The sequence below is a fragment of the Zalophus californianus genome, chromosome 16 (genome assembly GCF_009762305.2).
Source record: "Zalophus californianus isolate mZalCal1 chromosome 16, mZalCal1.pri.v2, whole genome shotgun sequence".
In the NCBI taxonomy this organism is placed as follows: domain Eukaryota; kingdom Metazoa; phylum Chordata; class Mammalia; order Carnivora; family Otariidae; genus Zalophus; species Zalophus californianus.
Window position 1 is genome coordinate 21,329,507 of NC_045610.1, and position 15,851 is coordinate 21,345,357.

The 15,851-nt window shown below is 42.2% G+C and overlaps 1 protein-coding gene and 1 pseudogene across 1 annotated transcript in view; one reads left to right on the plus strand and one right to left on the minus strand.

Annotated features, from left to right (window-relative positions):
- Positions 1-15,851, minus strand: part of ASIC2 (acid sensing ion channel subunit 2) — a 1,116,666-nt gene that overhangs the window by 438,566 nt on the left and 662,249 nt on the right. The window lies entirely within an intron of this gene.
- LOC113939812 lies at positions 4,054-4,754 on the plus strand (annotated as a pseudogene).

The window sequence follows — 15,851 nt, forward strand, 5'->3', positions numbered from 1 at the left end:
CATCAACCAAGAGAAGGATTGGGGACTTCACCCCGTGGTTGTTGGGAGACTGTTGCTCAATTTTGAATAGAGTGGGATGGCTAGATTCACATGCTAAAAATAAAATAAACAATCAGAGATGGAAAAAAAACCAACAAAACCACAAAATAGTTGGACCTCCCTGCAAGGGAAAAAAGAGATTTGAACAAGGATTTTCATGTTATAGCATCTACCCCAATGGGAATAATCTACTAGCAGAGCAAAGAATTATGTACAAAAATATTCATTATAGTTAAAAAGACCCAAACCACTCTGGCTGTTGTGTGAAGAGAATAAACATAATAAATCTGTAGCGTTTGCTTTGAGCTAAGCAGGACAAAGGCAGGGCCTCAGCCCCAAAGGGACCAGAAGCAATGATTCTCAACCTTGGTTGTACTTTAGAGACACCTGCAATGATAGCCAGCTTCCAAAAGGCCCCCCAAAAGCCTCACCTCCTGGTATACATGTCCCTAGGCAGCCCCTCCCACTCTGAATAGGACTATCCTATTCAATGTAGCCAAGTGGATATTGTAGAGACAATGGAGTGTGACTTTAAGGCAAGGTCACAAAAGACACTGTGGCTTCTGTCTTGCTCTCTCTTAGATCACTTGCCCTGGGGAAAGCTAGCTGCCATGTTGTGAGGATGATCAAATAACCCTATAGAGAGCTCCATGTGGCAGTGGGTCATCGAGGCCTCCAGCCAACAGCCAAGTGAAAGAGAACCTCTTAGGAAACAGATCCTCCAGTCCCAGCTAACATCTTGATTGTAACCTCATGAAGGACCCTGAGCCAGAACCACTAAGCCACTCCTAGATTCCTGACGCACAGAAGCCGTCAGAGAATGCTTATCTATCGTTTTAAGTCATTAAGTGATCTGTTGCAAAGCATTAGGTAATCAGTGTTCCTAGGAGATTTTAAAAATACTGATGCTCAAGCCCCATCCCCAGAGATTCTGATTCTTTTGGTCTGGGGTAAAGTCCAGGCATTGGTGTGTCTAAAACCCTCAGATAACTCCAATATACAACCAAGATTGAGAACCACTGACTAGAGCACTGGGTAGGTCAACAAAGAAGGCTTGGGTACAAGGTATTGCCTCAATTTCCAGAGCTAGAACTTTGTTTATGCTGAGGGTTCTATCCTGGAGGAGGCAAAAACCCAGTTTGTGGATCAGAGCCCTGGGTCACTGTGGACTTATAGTCAGGTTCCCTTAGTGTCCACAGCTTCTAACCATGGATATCTAAATTTCCCTAAGGATACAGGTCTATAGAAAGGAATTGAGTGGCATTAGCTGAGAGGAGAAGAGAGGTCCAGAACCAAGCAGGTAAATCCACCTTTTACAGACAACAGCTTTGACCCGTAAACCCTCTCTGCAGTCCTACACGTTTGGGATGAAGGTGTGCAGGATGCCCCACTGGAGTGACGGACAGCCATCCTGCTTCCTCCCTCCTGCCATTGTGTTTTCCTCCAAGACCCCATTCTTGCCTCTGAATATGTTCTTTGAAAACTTTATGAGCAATGATGACAGCTGATTCCGAAAACCTTTGTGCATCCCCGAGTTTCCATGGTTAACGGGACATTGTTCCTATCTCTGAACAATAAGTCAGGGGCCCGACAGTCTCTTTGCTCTCCTTCGTGTTACCTCCCTGATGAAACCTGCAATAAAGTAATTAAAATGATTGTAAAGGGAGTCCTAGGAGATGAAAGATGCTGATGAGACAGGCAGATGCTGTGAGCTCACTCAGCTCTCTCAGCGCTGCATGCCAGGGGTGACTGGGCTGGTGTCCTGTGATTCGCCTAAGAATGGACACTGGTACCAGCTGCATCTGTGTGATACCTTCTGAGCACAGAAGCACCGATAGACATTGTTTTGAGCACCTGTAACATGCTAGGTGTAGGAAATACAGAATGTAGTAAGATCCTCTTCCTGTTCTCAAGGAGCTCTTAGCTTGGTAGAAACAAATAAGGGAAGAGATAATAGAATGTGATGAGTACTGCACTTGGGGACCCATGATAGCCCAGATGAGGCACTGCACTTGGCCCAAGAAGTCTCTGGAGGAAGTGAGATCTGAGGTGTTTTGTTGCCTGGGCAAAGATGGAGGGAAGTCAATACAAGAGGAGCAGAAAGTACAATGTACAGGTGTAGGAGCTTGAGGCTTTTCAGGGAATTGCAAGCATCTCCTCGAGGGTCTAAATATTTTCTTTGGATCTACAGCTTAGGATTGTGGCCCAAAGGCAGCTGGCGAGCAACACCTCTTTGAGTACCAGGCTGTACATGAGAGGCACACAGTGGGCAGAATTGACCATTTCCCATCACCCCACCCTGCTGCATACCCAGATACTACTCTTCCTTTTCACCAGCTGCGGATGACCCTCCCCTTCATTGCTCCAGCCTGATGATTGCTCCAGCCCCGTGCTCCAGAACCAGGACTTTGATTTGCTTGACCCACTGAAACCCTGGCTGCTAGCCAGTTTCTTCCTTCTGTCTCCTGCCTATGTCTTGTTAAAACTGGCTACCATGTAATCAACATTTCTGACTTTATCAGATGGGCCTTGGGGCCTTCTCTTATGAACCGTGTCCACAGGCAGCCTTAGCATTTGTAAGTGTTTTACTGGACTAGGAGCTGGACAGAGTTGGCCCGGGGAGGGAGAAACCCAAATGCAGGAAGGGATTCTAGGAGACACATCTGGAAGGGACAGAGACATTAAGAGTAGAGCACCCCTGGGTGGTGCCGTGGGTGGTTCATTTGGTTAAGTATCCAACTCTTGGTTTTTGTTCAGGTCATGATCTCACGGTTGTGAGATCAAACTTCACATGGGGCTCCACACTTAGTGTGGAGTCTGCTTGAGATTCTCTCTCTCTCTACCTCTTCCTTCCCCCTCCCCATGCTCTCTCTCTCTGTAGAATAAATAAAAAAATCTTTAAAAAATAAAGGAGTGGGGAACCCCGGATTCCTATGGGGGAAATGTGTTATATGGAGTGGGGCGTTAACCAGCATAAAACCCTGGGTAAGAAGGTAAGAGGCTCCTGGGTATTTTCTACTTCCTGTCAGTGGCCCCAGAACAGGAGTCACAGTGTAGATGCCTTCTGTGCATGCAAGGCCAGGAAGATTGTGTAAATGGGTCATCTGGCCAATGAAACCAGGGATGGGGTTGGCACAGAACAAACAGGAGAGCCCACATCCATCTAATGGGAGATGCTGCTGCTTAGTCCCAGCCAGTTGCTGCCATGTGGGAATGCAGGTGCAGTGTAACTAGACATTGGAATCTCTTAAGATAAACCAAAAATCTGGATTCTTATGGAAAATAATTGCCAGTTTGTTCACATAAAAACAAACAAAAAACACCTATACCTAGAAAAGATGAAGGCAACATGGTTTTTGAATTTCAGCAATTTCCCCACATAAGACAGAGCAACTAGAGACCAAAACTACAGACAGTGACAGCAAACCAGGTGATGAGCTACTCCCATGAACCCTAAACGCACAAGTAAGTGGGGACAAATCACTAAACCCCATGCCCTGCGTGGTCTCAGTATCTACGTGGGAGGCAGCAGAGGGCGTGGTCAGGTACTTGATGGAGCCGAGAAAAGAATCATACCCAAATAGCCAACAGATGCTCCCTGGGAAGCAGAGAGGTGGGGTAGCAATTTGAAAACAGCAGTTGAAAAACCGGAAGTTCTGCCCAGGTGGGAGAGTTTTATAGTCATGGGGGTAAGGGAAGAGACACCTTTGTAATTGCTCCAAGGAAGGCTGCCAAAGAGACGCGGTAGTCCCACTCCCTTTTGGGGGCCGGGACAGGGCAGCTTGTGTCCCACTGGAGTTTCAGGACTGTCTGCTGTGCAGGGCTCAAGTCCGCCATATTAATAAAGAGACAGGAAAGGTTGGCACCACCCCCCTAGCCCCCTTACACACACCAGTGTTTCCCACCGGCCTCCAGGACTCCTCTCGGTGGCCCTTCCCCTGCCTCGCTTGCCCAGCCTTTGTCAGAAGGAAGCCTAGCAGCAAGGGCCTCAGAACAGGTTCAGGACAGGGCTGAATGAGGGGCTGGGGAAGGCCGGCCAATTGTGCAGCTGTGGGTTGTGTTACTACCCACAACACGCACGTGAACATCGGCCTCCGCAGGCTTCCTCTGGATCCTGGACGAAGAAAAGCATGGGCTCAACTGCTTAGGTGCAACAATTTTGTGCCAGGAAGACACTTTTCTTTGTTCAAAGCACTTTGAAGTCTCCTGTTTTGACTCAACAGGACAAACTTGATGACTTAAAATGGATGCCATTCCAACCAGTTTAGATTTTTGTACCCATTGAGAGTCCATGAAACTCAAGTTAAGGAATCTTTTGAAGAACAACAACAGTTGTACTCCAACAGGACCGTCTAGTTTAAGATCAAACATTAGTAGTCAGCAAGGACTACTTGAACACTGTTAGGCTTTTAAGAATCCTATGGCCCCAGAAAGAAAAAGAGGATAATTGAATTGGAAAAAGAAATAACAAGCTTAAGCAAGACAATGAAAACTTGCTTACGGAAAGAACACAGAACAACAGGAGGCTGGATCAAAGCCACATGCCTGGTGAAGAATCTGGAAGCAAAGAACATATTACCCAAGCGCACATCAGAACACATTTTACCAGCTGCCTTAAGCAGTCTTCCTTTGGAAAATTTCAAGATTCTTGAACAAGATCAATAAGATAAAATGTTTCCAAGTCTCTAAAACAGACCAAGAGTACCTTCATTTAAGATTAGCTTGCTTAGGACTTGATGCCCATTCAAAGGTAAAAATATTTAAGGAAATTATGCCAAAGTTGGGTATTTCATAACGTTTTACTTGAAGTAACATTGACTGTATAATTTATGAAGACTTGATTACAAAAAAGGATGGAAACTTTCTATGAAATTTTTATTTGAAAAAGAATGAAAGTGCTTTTCATGAGAATTATAGACTTAAAGATTTTGCCAGGAAATTGTATGCTTGCAAGGTGTTTGTGGTTCTTTTTTTTTTTTTTAAAGATTTAATTTATTTATTTGACAGAGAGAGACACACAGTGAGACAGGGAACACAAGCAGGGGGAGTAAGAGAGGGAGAAACAGGCTTCCTGCCGAGCAGGGAGCCTGATGTGGGGCTTGATCCCAGGACCCTGGGATCATGACCTGAGCTGAAGGCAGACACTCAACAACTGAGCCACCCAGGCGCCCCTCTGGTTCTGTCTTTTAAAACTACTTTTAGGGATGCCTGGGTGGCTCAGTCAGTTAAGCGTCTGCCTTTGGCTCAGATCATGATCGCATGGTCCTGGGATGGAGTCCTGCATGGGGCTCCCTGCTCAGTGGGGAGCCTGCTTCTCCCTCTGCCTGCCGCTCTCCCTGCTTGTGCTCTCTCTCTCTCTCTGACAAATAAATAAAATCTTAAAAAAAATAAAACTACTTTTAAAGAACTGTTTTTGACATGGGTTTAATTTCTATTAGAAAACAATTTTTTTTCCCTGTACCTTTTGGGATATTGCATTCTTTTTTTTTTAATAATTTTTTATTGTTATGTTGCATTCTAAATAAGATGCTAAGTAGGAGTTAACCAACATAAAATATGACTAAAAAAAAAAAAGAAAGAAACTGGAAGGTTCTGCCCAATCTACTAGTGGGTGAATGCAAGGGGTCTGTGGCAATGTCTGAAGGGACGGAGCAGTTCAGACCCTGTGTATGTTGAGAAATGACCAGTCAGGGATCCCCAAAACAGGGTCCACGTACTGACGAGAAATTGCTGGGTGTGGGACCAAAACTGAGTAGAAGAGGAGTAATAGAATCAAAAGAAAGAGAAAGTCCATATAAAAATGGGGTAGGTGAACAGAGCCAGGAAATCTCAGAAGGTGAGCTGCCATATTTTTAAATACAACACAAAAGCAACCAAAGAGAGAGCCCTGTGCAGTTAGAAAAGCTACCCTGAACGAGGGCCTCCTTCACAAAGTTCAGGAAAACTGCATTTACTTAAAAAACATTATAAAAATGTTGAGGGTGAAAGCCACACAAAATTATTATTAGAACAAAGAGAAAAAGGAACATAGTAACATTTTTATAGGTGGCGAAAGTATGCCAGAAAGAGACACCTACAAAACAAATAAAAACTGTAACCTAGGGGCGCCTGGGTGACTCAGTCGGTTAAGCGTCTGCCTTCGGCTCAGGTCATGGTCCCAGGGTCCTGGGATCGAGCCCCGCATTGGGCTCCCTGCTCGGCAAGAAGCTTGCTTCTCCCTCTCCCACTCCCCCTGCTTATGTTCCCTCTCTCGCTGTGTCTCTCTCTGTCAAATAAATAAAATCTTTTCATAAAAAAAATCTGCAACTTATTACTTCAAAATGAGCTAAAAAAACATTAAGGAAATGACATCATCATCCACATAAGTGAGAGTCGTAATAATCATAACCTCAGAAGTCACATGACAAATCAGGAAAATGTTAGAAGAAAAGATAAAAGTCATTTCAGAAATGAAGACCCAAACTAGAGGGAACATGAGAATAAACAGACATAGTAAAGAATGCCTTACAGATAGAGAAAGTAAAAAGGAAGAAAATTGTTAAGACTAAAAATAAGTGGGGGAAAAAAAGAAGATAAAAGGAATGTGAGAGAAAATGAAAATACTGAAAGAGGCATGGACTATCTTATATGTAGCAATAGGGGTCCCTGAAAAACAAGACCAAAGCCAGGGGAAAGAACAAATACTAGAAATTATGATTTCAGGAAACTTTCCTGAAATAACAACAATAATGAAAGATCTGAACCTACATATTGAAAGAACACATGCATACAGTGTACCTGAAAAATTGAGCCTGAATGATGCAAAGCAAGATGTTTTGGTAAAATTGCTGTACTTTAAGAAGAAAATGATAAAGCAGAAGACAATTACTTAGGCATGTAGCCAAAAAAAAAAAAAAAAAAGAGGAAATGGCTTATAAGGGAAAGAAAAATGAGGTTATCAGACTTTCTGACAATATGTTTTATATTGGAAGACAATGAAGTAATGTTTTTAAAGGTACCTTAGGAAAGCAAATATAATTTAGGAGTTTTATATCCAGAAAAACTGGCTTTCGTGTACAAAGGGCACAGGTAACTACTATCAGCATGTAAGAACTCAAGGAATGGTGTTCCTAGGAGCTCTTCCCGAGGGATTTACTAGATAACAAGCTTCAGAAAACCAGAGATGTTGGTCTGAAGGACTGTGGATGAGCATTACCGCACAGCTAATATAAGAGTAAGACTGGGGCGCCTGGGTGGCTCAGTCATTAAGCATCTGCCTTCGGCTCAGGTCATGGTCCCAGGGTCCTGGGATCGAGCCCCTCATCGGGCTCCCTGCTCGGCAGGAAGCCTGCTTCTCCCTTTCCCACTCCCCCTGCTAGTGTTCCTGCTCTCGCTACCTCTCTCTCTGTCAAATAAATAAATAAAAGTAAATAAATAAATAAATAAATAAATAAATAAATAAATAAATAAATAAGAGTAAGACTGAATGAGGACCAAAACGCAAGAGAGCATAGTTTGCAAGGCTATATGATTTGGAAAATATAGATACAATACAATTACACAAGTTCAGGGGACAATGAGGGGAGCATATGCAGATTTAAAAAAATTTTTTTTATTATTTATTTAAGAGAGAGAGCTGGAGAGAGCACGAGCTGGGGGAGGAGGGGAAGGGCAGAGGGAGAGGGAGACGCAGACTCCCCGCTGAGCGGGGAGCCAGATGAAGGGCTCCATCCCAGGACTCTGAGATCACGACCTAAGCTGAAGGCAGATGCTTAACCCACTGAGCCACCCAGATGCCCCATATGCAGATGTTTTTTCCAATCATTTTCAGTAATCATATTTGTGGTAATAGCATTTGTATTGTTTTTCTGAGACGGTTGAGTGGATAATGTGAGATAAAGCAAATGATTAATCATGGGGAATTCTAATCTTATTATCTCCTGCATCCTTAAGAAACCAGGAGACTCAATTTGGCAGAAAGGAGATACAGATGCAAGAGGGAAGAGATTAGGTAAAATGCAGGAGTTCTAAATTTGAGTTGAAAGATCTGTATCTGTAGTATGTATATATTCTAGCTCTGTCCACTGAAAAAGCCTAGAAACCATGACCAAACTAGTAGCAATGAGCATCTCTAGGACACAGATGGTGGTCTTGAAATATTGTTTCCCACCAGAAGGATTCGGGGCTTCTTGAGAAGTGTCTGATTTCATTTTTTTTTTAAAGATTTTATTTATTCATTTGAGAAAGAGAGCAGAGGGAAAGAGAGAGAGAGAGAGAGCACATGAGTGGGGGGGAGGGGTAGAGAGAGAGGGAGAAGCAGACTTCCTGCTGAGCAGGGAACCCGATGTGAGGCTCCATCCCAGGACCACAGGATCATGACCCAAGCTGAAGGCAGACGCTTAACCAACTGAGCCACCCAGGTGCCCCGAGAAATGTTTGATTTCAGATTTGAGGCTGGAAACATGCAAAATGTCTGGAATATTTTTCATATTAGATGGCAAAGAGGTTATCCAAGGTCACTAAATTCATGTTAAAGGATTGGGAGGCCAAGTTAAAGTTAACTCCCATTGACCAAAGGTGAGTCTGTCTGAACTGCAGTAAGGTTAATAGCAATGGGTTAAAACCCATCACTTATATTTAAATACTTGTGTTCATAATCATACTTACACATTTATAAATATATAAAGTTTATATGTATATATAATTGGTCAGCTGGGGAAGATGATAGGGAACCAGTTCATTATTTGAAATCTGATAAAGAAAGAGAACGGATCAAGCAAGTATTGATTCTGCTTTTCCTAAAGGGAACGCTATAGGGAAAATATCTCTTGATAGAGGTATTCCAAATAATAAATGGAAAAGAGGTGATTACATTAGAATAGCATTGTTTGTGACCTCTAACAAATGGTTGACTCTAGGCATTGAGTATCAATGGCCACAAGCATTATAAAAGGGAAAAAGGACATCAGTTACCTCTTGATGTACCACTTGTGGTCTGGCCAAAGGGATCAAACCTGAATGTGATCAGGCCTCTGGACTCAGTTGCCCATTTGCAGGAAATGCAGGGGACAGCAGAGCACGTTGAGCTGCATGACCAGTGAGCAATCAGCAAACCCCAGACAGTGTAAGTTGTTAGAAACAGGGAGGGATGGAGAGCATCCTGTAGTGCTTTAAAACACATGCCAAGGTGTTTAAACAGGCAGGACTAAATTCTGGTCCCTAGAGATGCACATTTGGGGGATAAAACTATAGAGAAAACATAAAGAATGGTTTCCTGTAGAAGTCAGAATGTAATTCCTTTGGAGGGAAGGGGAGAAACTGTGACTGGAAAGGGGCACATGGAAGCGACTTCTGGGGTCACTGGCCAAGTTCTACTTTTTGACCCAGATGGTGGTTATGAGGATCTTATGATAATATATTTTTTCAAGCTATAAATTTATTTTGTGTTTTTCTTTATTTGTTTTATTTTAAAATAAAAAGGCTTATGTTTTAATATACATATCTATGTAGGAAAAAGATAGCATACCCATGGGGCCCCCTTGGTTACTAAGACCTCCACATTCCAATTCTGCCTGGGAGGACACTGGGCATTGGGTCTAACATGAATTCCCAAGTGAATATTCTCCTGCTTTTTAGACAGTTAAAGAGATTATTCCAAAGAGCACGTAGAAGTCATGAGAGTAAATTATGGGCTTTTATTAGGCAGCCAAGAATGAGCTGAATAATAAAATAAGAATTGGCCCCGAGTCGAGGGCTCCCTGCATTTGACATTTCTACTTTATTCTAACCAGGAGCTCTCTGGGAGAGTCCCAGAAAATGTCATGAGAAGTGTATATTTATAATGGTGGCTCAATATTGTTAGGTGAATTCTACCTTAATATACAATATGCAAAATGTCATGGTAATTGTGATATTTCCACCACAATATATATCTCCATCACAATTAGGATTCTTCCCTTTAAAGGTAAGTTTGGCTTCAAGACTCCTTTAAATAGCAGCTGGGCAGGAGAAGGTAAGCATTTGTTTACAGAACTGTAATTGCTTCACAGTGTGGAGGGAGGTGTGGGCTGTTCAAGGATTGTGCCAGCCCCTGGGCAAACAAGGCATAGTTACACAGAGGGGACCCATGGTTGGGAGGGCCAAGATGTGCATAACAATGCAAAGAATTAGGGAATGCCCTGCATTTCCTACTCAGGCCAAACCCCCAACTTTTCGTCTTCATTAGCTTGGATCTTCACACAGTAAGATAGAACTTAGGCAAAGAAAATCAGGGTGTTCAGAATTTCTGAATCACTATGTTGAGCACATTTTCTCATTATTCAAATTAGTCATAAAGGCTGTTTTTGCTATTTTGGGGTTCTTTAGCATCTGAATTCCCTTCCTATGTTTGGAGACTTCTCTATGGTATGGAATTTGGTGAGAAGAAGAGACTGTCTCTCACCCTAACAGCTGAAAAGTCCAATGACTCATCTTTCCAGTCTCTTTTGTGGTTAGGAGGCAGGCACAGGACCTGGGTCCGACCAATCAGAAACACTCACTCCAGACTTTGTGGCCAAGAAACAATGATGGTGGGGAATTCTGGAAGCAGTAGTGGAGGGGTGCAGTGGCATCCTGTTTCTATGGGTGGGTTGGCAGACTCATTTGTGTGAACTTCAGTGTCTTGGGTTCAATGGTGGCAGAAGTAGGGTTTTCACTGGCCTTGTTCTAGAGTGTGGGCTATCCTGCACAGCCTACCTGTATTCCGGCTAATTTTCTGAAGATGATTCTATTCTACAGTCTTCTTTGCAATTCTTTGAGCAAGGCAGTCTTTCAACAAAGGTCTTCTCTGCTTAAATCATCAGGAGCCTTTCCTTTCCCTTTCCCTTTCCTTCCTTCCTTCCTTCCTTCCTTCCTTCCTTCCTTCCTTCCTTCCTTCCTTCCTTCCTTCTTTTTTATAACTTCAATTTAGAAACCTGGCTGATACCAAGGTTTGAGGCAATGCCATGATAAGCCACTTGGCATGAAAATGGACAAGGCCTTCAAAAAAGGTAGATAAACCGATCTTCATGGGAAAAGAAGAGAAAAATATATATATATATTTGGGGGGTTGAAGAAGGAGTGGAAAGAAGGATGGAAAGAAGAAAGAAGAGAGGGTATGGAGTTGAAACAATATAGGGTGAAGGACCTGTGAATATTCCCTGAGATAGCTTAAGAGCATGTTAAGAACATCAAAAGTTCTATGTACAGTTGTTCTAAGTGTTCTAGTGTAGATTACTCCCTCTTCCTTCGCTCCACAAGGTGTCTAGAATAAAGTATACTCTATACTCATCACACTCTGTGTGAGTGGGGTTTTGGGCATGTGGAAAGCAAGGAGAGGGTGAATTTCACAAATGGGTTGTATGAAATCACACAGAGGACCTATGAGAAAAACTAGGAGCCCAGAGTCAGAGGAGCACAAGAGAATTTAAGTCTGGCTGTACTTTATACTTTCACCTGGAATGAATGAGGCCTCTGGTTTTTTCACATACCAAGATGAACTATTGTTGGTTTTTTTTATTAGAGATATTTTAATAGATATGTAGTGGTATCTCATTGTGATTTCAATTTGCATTTCCCTAGTGACTAATGACATGCAATATCTTTTCATGTGTTTATTAACCATTCTTTGGTCTCTTTGGTATTATAACTACCCAAATATTCTGCCCATTTACTCTTTTCTTTTGAAGATTTTATTTATTTATTTGAGAGAGAGAGAGCAAGAGCACAAGGGAGGGGGGAAGGGCAGAGGGAGAGGGAGAAGCAGAATTCTCGTTGAGCAGGGAGTCCCACTCGGGGCTTGATCCCAGGACCCGGGGGATCATGACCTGGGTCGAAGGCAGACGCTTAACCGACTGGGGCCCCAGGCTTCCCAGGTCTTTTTAAAAGTAATCTCTACACTCAATACGAGGCTCGAACTCACAACCCCAAAATCAAGAGTCAAATGCTCCACTGAATGAGTCAGCTAGGAGACCCTCTTCTGCCCATTTAAAAAAAAAGAACCGTTTGTCTTTTATTTTTTTATTTTTTTACGATTTTATTTATTTATTTGACAGAGAGAAACACAGTGAGAGAGGGAATACAAGCAGGGGCAGAGGGAGAGGGAGAAGCAGGCTACCTGCTGAGCAGGGAGCCCGATGCGGGGTTCGATCCCAGGACTCTGGGATCATGACCTGAGCCGAAGGCAGATGCTTAACTGACTGAGCCACCCAGGTGCCTCAATTTTGAGCTAATTTTTGTGTATCCTATGAGGTAAGGGTATAAATTTGTATATTAATATCCTCCTTACTCCACTGAGCTGAGTTGGTACCTTTGTCAAAAATTAATTGACCATCAAGGAAAGAACTTATTTTAGGACTTTTATTTCTGTTCCATTGACTTATATATCTATTCTTAGTGTGGCACAGTACCATACTTCCTTAATGTCTGTAAATGTATACTAAGTTTTGAAATTAGGTAGTCCAAATTTGTACATTCATGAAACAGTTCTGTTTATTTGACATCTTTTGCATTTCTATATAAATTTTATAACCAGCTTGTCAATTTCCTAAAAAAAGAACCTTGATAACTTTCCTGGGTTTGAGTTGAATCTATAGATCAATTTGGAGAGAATACTGAGTCCTTCAAACCATGAACATGGACTATCTCTCCATTTATTTAGATATTTAAAAATTTTTCTCAGCAATGTTTTCAGTGATCAAGTTTTTTCTTTTTAAGATTTTTTTTTTATTTGACAAAGAGAGAGAGACAGCGAGAGAGAGAACACAAGCAGGGGGAGTGGGAGAGGGAGAAGCAGGCTTCCTGCAGAGCAGGGAGCCCAATGTGGGGCTTGATCCCAGGACCCTGGGATCATGACCTGAGCCAAAGGCAGATGCTTAATGACTGAGCCACCCAGGCGCCCCTCAGTGATCAAGTTTTGCACTTCTTTTGTTAAATTTATTTTTTAAGTATTTTACTTTTTTTAATACCATTGTGAATGAGATTATTTTCCTAGTTTTATTTTTGGATTGTTCATCACTAGCATGTAAATATGCAACATTTTGAAAAATTGATCTTGTATCCTGCAGCTTTGCAAAATTTGTTCATTAGTTCTAGTAGTTTTTTTTTTATAGATTTCGTAGGTTTTTCTACATATAGGATCATACTCTAATAGAATAAAAAGTGTTACTTTTTCTTTTCCTGTCTGTGTGCTGTTAATTTCCTTTTCTTGCCTTATTACAGTGGCTAGAACCTTCAGTATAATACTGAATAGGAGTAATGAGAGTTAATATCCTTGCTTTTTCCCTGATCTTCAGTGGGAAACATTTAGTCTTTCATGGCTAAGTATTAATGTAAATTATAGGGTTTTCATAGGTATCTTTTATCTAGTGAGGAAGTTCCCTATATTCTTATTTTGTTGAAAAATTTTTTTATCATGAATGGATATTAGATTTTGTGAAATGCGTTTTCTGCACCTATTGTGATTATGTGGTTTTTGTTCTTTATTCTTCTAATATTATGTATTACATAAATTGATTTTCATATGTTAAACCAATCTTGCATCTCTGGGACAAATCCCACTTGGTCATAATGTATAATCTTTTTAATATATTGATTAATTCAGTTTGTTAATATTTAAGACATTTTGCATTTATGTTTATACAGAATATTGATCTGTAGGTCTTCTTTTTTGTGATGCCTTTATTTGTCTTTGGTATTAGGGTAATACCAGTGTTATCTAATGAGTTGGGAAGTATTCTCCACTCCTCTATTCCCTGAATGAGTTTAGGGAGGATTGGTATTATTTCCTCTTTAAAAATGTGATAGAATTCAACAGTGAAGCCATCTGGGGCTGAGCTTTTTATGTGTGTAAACGATTTTTAATTATTAATTCAATTCCTTTACTTGTTAGAGGCCTATTCACATTTTGCATTCCTTTTTGATTCAGTTTTGGTAATCTGTGCCCATTTGCCTGGCCTTAATCTGCAGAATGTTTTGCCATGTGCTGTGCAGCTGCTTATGTCTCTGCTCAGTTTTTTAAAAATTTATTTTTATATGTTAGCTTGTCATCTTACAGCCTTTTTTTCCCCACCTAGCTTAGTGGTCATCCAATGATTGGGCAGAGTTTGTGCTCAAACACCTCTAGCCAGTATGGCTACCACCTTCTGCAGGTGGATCTATGTGTGGGCTGGGGAGTGCACTTAAAGGTCATGCAATTTTCAACTTTGCCATGGTTTTTACTTTTCACCAAGCACTTGCAGATCCCTGATGTTTGAACAGCCAGGTCAGGCATGGATGTATGGAGAGCTTATCAAGCCCCCTGTAGTCTCTCATCTCTCATTTCCAGCATCTCCCTGCTAAACTTCCGGCTAGTTCTTGGGTCTGTGGTTCACCTCACCTGCGATCTCAACCTGAGGCTAGGAGAGCTGCAGTTTCCCCATTCGCAGCTGGCTCAGGCTTTGCCTTCCACTCTGCATCAAGTTGGCCCCCTCGGGCAGTGAAGCTGCCAGTTTTTATGGCCAGCAAGAATGCCCTAAACTCCTGTTGTTCCTACCTACAGGTCCAGAGTTTTCTTTCTTTCTTTTTTTTTTTTAAGATTTATTTATTTATTTGATAGAGAGAGACAGCGAGAGAGGGAACACAAGCAGGGGGAGTGGGAGAGGGAGAAGCAGGCTCCCCCGCTGAGCAGGGAGCCCAATGCGGGGCTCGATCCTAGGACCCTGGGATCATGACCTGAGCCGACGGCAGATGCTTAACGACTAAACCACCCAGGCGCCCCGAGTTCCAGGGTTTTCAAATGTGTTATTTGCCTTTGGCCAATTTCCAGAGACTGGAGATGGTTGTTTTTGACAATTTTGTCATTTTATAGCTGTTTTTTTGCAAAGAGGATTTGTTGACTTCTTCACTCCTCTACAGCCGGAAGTTCCTTTAGTCTTTTAAAAGGCTGAGTGTGTGACCTCTCAGCTAAGCTTCTCCTTATTTTGAAGGTGCTATTGGGCATTTGGAAGCCAGAGTATAAGCCTTTTTTTTTTTTTTTAAGTCATCTAGAAATGATGCCAGGGAAGGTGTGAGTTGGGGTACTGGAAAGACTGAGAGGCGGAGAGAGACTAGGAGGTGATGGAAAGAATGAGGAGTGAATGGGACAGAGACACAGGTAGGCAAGAACTGAATTCATGGGCTATTGGAAAATATGGAACTCAAAACCCTTAAGAGCCTACTTTTCCTACCCTTTATGCCCAACCTAATAGCCACTGTTTCCATTGGTGTTTCTCCCAGGGTCCTCCCTGGTTTGAACTGCCATTCTTCTGGGGAGTAGGTAGGTGTTAGGGTAGGATGGGAATGTGCCGACTATGCCATGAGGAAGGTAGGGTGGCAGGGAATTTTGTGTCACTGGGAAATGGAAATGGCCTGCATGTCAGCATCAGCTAAGCGGACTGGAGTTGCTGACTTCACCCTTAGCTCTAACTTTCAAATAAAGATTTGGTCCTGATACTTTTAAACCAGGGGGTGGGCAGATTATAGCATGCAGCCAAACGTGGCTTGTCATCCGTTTTTGTAAATAAAGTTTTATTGGTACTTGGCCATACCCATTGTCTCCATATTGTCTATGGCTGCTTTTGCACTACATGCACAGTACTGGGTAATTGTGAGAGACTGCATGACCTACAAGTGTAACATATTTATTATCTGGCCCTTTACAGAAAAAACTTTGCCACTCCTATTTTAAATTAAAACTGTAGTAGATAACCTCCTTGAGGCATGACAGTGTGGATAGAGCATCACACATACAATCAGAAGATGGGAGGTGAAGATTGGGCTATGCTACACATCAGCAGTGA